A 4,566-nucleotide genomic window follows, 5' to 3' on the forward strand; every position below is an offset into this window, starting at 1 on the left:
GGTTATTAAACAACCACTTGTTAAAATTGAGCAGCACTTAAAAGAGATAGAGGAAAAGAAGAGTCGTGCGGAGAAAATTGAAGATTTGAAGTATCGAACGTCATCCATGGAAAGCAGCAAAATCCTGAATCGTTTTACAGTTTGAAGTCAATTGATGAAGTTAATTATAGCTAGGAGGATTGACAGATTTGAAAATATGGATGGGGACGGTAATATTTTTGGTGACATCTATCAGACACGTGGCAGGTCAGGATTACTAAACCTTTGTATATATTGAGTATTTTGTTTTTCACCTTTTGTTTTTAAAATTATTTCTAGGATCTGTTTCTTAATGAAAAATATAATAATAATAACTAAAAAAAGAATTAAATTTAAAATTTAAAAAAATTTAAAAATTTAAAAATTTAAAAATTTAAAAAAGAATTTAAAAAATTAAAAAATTAAAAAAAAAAGAATAATAATAATAAAAAATTTATTTATTAGGAACATGTGTTACTAGTAGCTCTTTTGCAAGGTCATCAATTACAGGGTTTTTCCAGACTTTTGATGCGAAACTCGAAGGGAAAATAAGTTTACTTTCTACATAAGGTTTGTGGCAATCAAGAATGCTCGGGGCAAATCATTTATCCCAAGTGTCAAATGGATCGTAGCGAGGACCAGAAATGATGAAATAATTTTGAGAAAAGTCGTTAAGATTGAGGAGCTTCTACTCGGACAATGCAATCGATGTGATGACGTAGCATGTTTTCACAATAGCCGGTATGACACCAATACCGTTTCGTCATGATCTCTATCATGAGGATGTGTACTAGTGCAAAATAAAATTACTTAAAAATAATTCGGGTGAATTTTCTAGTGTCATCCCGGATAATTATAACTGAGGAATCCGACAAAATATTTGTAATCGCGTTAAAGTGCAAAATAGGTGTGTATGTCTTTGACATTCAGTTGTATGCAAATCTCTGCCAAAAGGGGGTAACTGTAGACACCCCAATTTTACACGGTCATGATAATATGCCGCGAAATCGTATCCGAAACGGTCTTAGATATTAAGTAAGATAGAGGCCTGTAATCATGGTCATGAGGAAGAAACCAAAACGGGTGAAAGACCAATCGTACCCTCAATTACTTTTGATTAACCATCATCAATGACATTTTCTGCATGGTGATCCAATGAGTATGAATTTTATTTTATTTTTGTGGAATTTCATTGATTAATAAATGTGGGGTTGGTCTGATTTTGTGATTTTTATATCTGGAGCCGGCATATTTATGATGCTCTTTATGTGTTAGAATTATTGGGGTTTAAATAGAAATCTAAGAATCAGTATGCTTGGATTTGGTTTGCCAAAATTCCTAAATCTCTAGACGAGTTAACGGGTAAAAAGATTTCTAATCACTTGGTTTTCTTTATGTTGAAAGATTATGATATTTCATGGTATCTAGCTTCCAATTATGAAGCCTTATCAATTGATTTCTTTCATTCTTCATTTTTTTTTTTTTTTTTATCTCTTTCTATTCCTAGATTTTCCTGTAACTCATAGATGAACAACGGTATTAAGGGTTACAATTTTTCGAGTTTATCTGCAAGTTCAGTTACATTCTGTTACGAAGTCTAGCGTGATGCCATTTTGTGTTTGTTTGCAAGTATGGAGCTGTGGAATTTGTTTATCTGTCATGTTGAGATTCCTTTGGTGTTTGTGGAAGACACCATCAAACTAACATCTCGGAGGTACATATCCTAGCGAATGGTAAATTATTCATGCTTTAGAGCTTAAAATGCATTCATTTAAAAGTTAACCCGTGCGATGAACATTACTACCATACTTAATTCATACTTCGCTTATCTCCTTTGGTGGACTTCGAATTTGTTTACATCTACTTAGCACTGCTGTAGTAGTTAACATGTGAAAATCATTCTTAATGAATCCAGGAGTTGAATTTGTAGAAGACCCAAATTTATTTGCTGCCAAAGACATGAACCTCTTTTGTAGTTTACAATTTTTGTTGGTTTTGAGATTTGTCTCCAGTAGTTGGAACCAACAGATGTTAATTCTTATAAGATTGTAAGTATGCAGAGTGAGTTCCTTAGAAGTTGAATTCATTGAAGACGGAAATTGATCTGGTGTTTACGGTGATGAGGTCATTGCATTTTTTGTTAACATTCTGTTCTGCAACAAAGAGAAGAAAAACATTGAATTTGTACTCAACTTCAAAAAATGTTGCACCTGCCCGTGGGAAAAAAAGGTTCACTCACTAACTCACTCTTTTCTTCTTTGTACATAAATCGTGCTCAACATAAAGAAACAACATCCAGTATTAGCACTAAGAAAAATAAAAAAATAAAAAAATCTCAGCTTTCCTTAACATGTGTGGGTTCCACTGTATTACGATGCAATATATTTGTACTGTGTCTCAACTTTTTCTCTTTGTACGCAGTCTAAACTTCTATTCCATTGGTGGGTTTCTGATGTTATTTGCTAGTTATATTATTGTCATAGGTCCTACTAAATGTGATCAGATGGGATATGGATAGAGTTCGAAGTCCGGTAGTATACGTCTTCCATTACTTGACTCTTGAGTACTGGATTACCATAACTATCAACTGCAAATGTATCACCCATGTTGTTTATTGGAATATTATAATCTTTATATGAAAAGATGATATTGAATGCATATTGGAAAGAAATTATTTTGCTGTCAGGATACAATGGATTTTTGTATACGCATCCAATGCATGTCTTTTGGTAATTTAGTTTAAAATTTGCACAGAGAATAACTTTCATAATTTGATGATCAGATTGAATTATGCACAGGGCACAAAAAGCAGTAGATAACAAGAAAATCGAATTTGAATCAACCTTTCCCTAAAGAGTAAATTTTAACTGTAAGAATTGCACCCCTTAAAGATGTTGCACGAAGTGGTTGTCTACATGGAGTGACCATAAAATGAAGGTTCAAGGTTGCAAAGGAATTGAAGGCCGACAAGCTAGGTATTAATTTTTATGTGAAGCTATTAATTGTCCAAGCTTATATTGTACCGTATAATAATCAATAACGAGTGATAGTAAAAGTAGTTTCCCCACTTCATGAAGATTTTATTTTCATAGTTGTTGGGTTAAGCATAGTTCATATTGGATCTCAATGATAAATTTGATGAGAACATTTGGTAAATCGACCGATATAATTTCTAAATGGCTAAATGCTAGAATGACACATTTTCTTTTATCGAGTACCGTTATCATTCTATGGAGCCAGAGATTACGTTATTGGCGTGTCTTTCGGCCAATGCCTCTAATATACTCTTACTTGCATGAACTAATTGTACTCATTGATGCAATAGAACACGCAAGTCTATAACCATAATCCTCACTTTTATCAGTTCATTCTTTTTACAGTAAAAATCATTATGGTTTTGCTTTTTGGTTAAAGATATCACATGTACAAAACTAATCATCAGTTTCATTTATTTTTTCCACAGGTTGTGGGAGAGTTGAGGAATGGGGACATTTGTGGTGAGATTGAGGTGCTTTGTTAAATGCAACGTCTCTTCCAAGTGCACGCTAAAAGATTCAATCTGTTACTATCTCCGTCCCCAATAAATATATAGGCGGAGTTGTAAAAATTTGTAGTCTCATTAGATAGGCGGACTTTCAATTTTAAGATGGGTTTTTCCACATATTATCCTTATTTATTATAGGTAGTTATTATTATAATTAAGTTAATGTTTCTAATATTGGAAATTGTACAAAGGCTGAAACAAGAAAGATGATGGAAATGTAGGAAATCAAAAAAAAATCTTATTCTAAGAGAAACTCATTTCTCCGCCTATATATTGGGGACGGAGGGAGTAATAGTTTAAACTGTACTTTATGCAGTAATTGAGAACCGAGATTGAGGTTCTCGGCTCTTTAAGTGATTTGGTGCGATGGAGATGATTGACATTTAGAATAACAAGGTAAGTGTCATATACTTGGTACATCACCTATATCTCTTCGCACTGCACTTCAGATTTTATATCAACCAATCACTTCTTATTGGATTTTAAATTTACACATTGATGTTATTGTTTTACCGGTGAAATGCATATGAGATAACTCAACTTTGTTGGCTTCGTCTACCAGCAAACCTCATGAGTAACCTAACCGAAGGAGCCATGGTCCTTAGAGTGCAAGAAACTCTCACTAATGACGAGTGGAACTTGCTATTAGAAATTGTCCGAGGGGAGCAAGTCATTCAGTCATTCCTCCCCTCCCAAACTTCCAAACTCGGAAATCTTTCATTGTGCCTTTGCGCTCGGTCCCCCGTCACTTTTCTTTTGATCCGCCTTTGCGCTCGGAGTAGACCTCCCAGAATACTTTTGTTTTGAAGGTACTGTAAAAACCCTGTGCGCTAAATATAACCAGCTTAGGCTTCAAATCCTTTGATAAACAATTAAGGGTTGTTTGGTAACCATTATTTTAATGAATTATCAACCCATAATCCATTATAATCTGCATAATGGATTATGGGGTGATAATCCATTATGCAGATTATAATTGATTATATAGGCATTTGGTAACCATT

At 33.8% G+C, this 4,566-nt stretch overlaps 1 long non-coding RNA gene across 2 annotated transcripts; it reads left to right on the forward strand.

Annotated features, from left to right (window-relative positions):
• Positions 1–1,539: 1,539 nt before the first annotated feature.
• Positions 1,540–3,770, forward strand: LOC113354261. 2 transcript variants are annotated; one of them, XR_003361753.1, is made up of 4 exons: positions 1,540–1,751; positions 2,079–2,247; positions 2,817–2,993; positions 3,482–3,770. It is a non-coding gene; the product is annotated as an uncharacterized LOC113354261 (long non-coding RNA). The 2 variants fall into 2 exon arrangements; XR_003361752.1 differs by having other exon boundaries at positions 1,540–2,247.
• Positions 3,771–4,566: the final 796 nt, after the last annotated feature.

The sequence above is a fragment of the Papaver somniferum genome, chromosome 2, assembly GCF_003573695.1.
Source record: "Papaver somniferum cultivar HN1 chromosome 2, ASM357369v1, whole genome shotgun sequence".
NCBI lineage: Eukaryota > Viridiplantae > Streptophyta > Magnoliopsida > Ranunculales > Papaveraceae > Papaver > Papaver somniferum.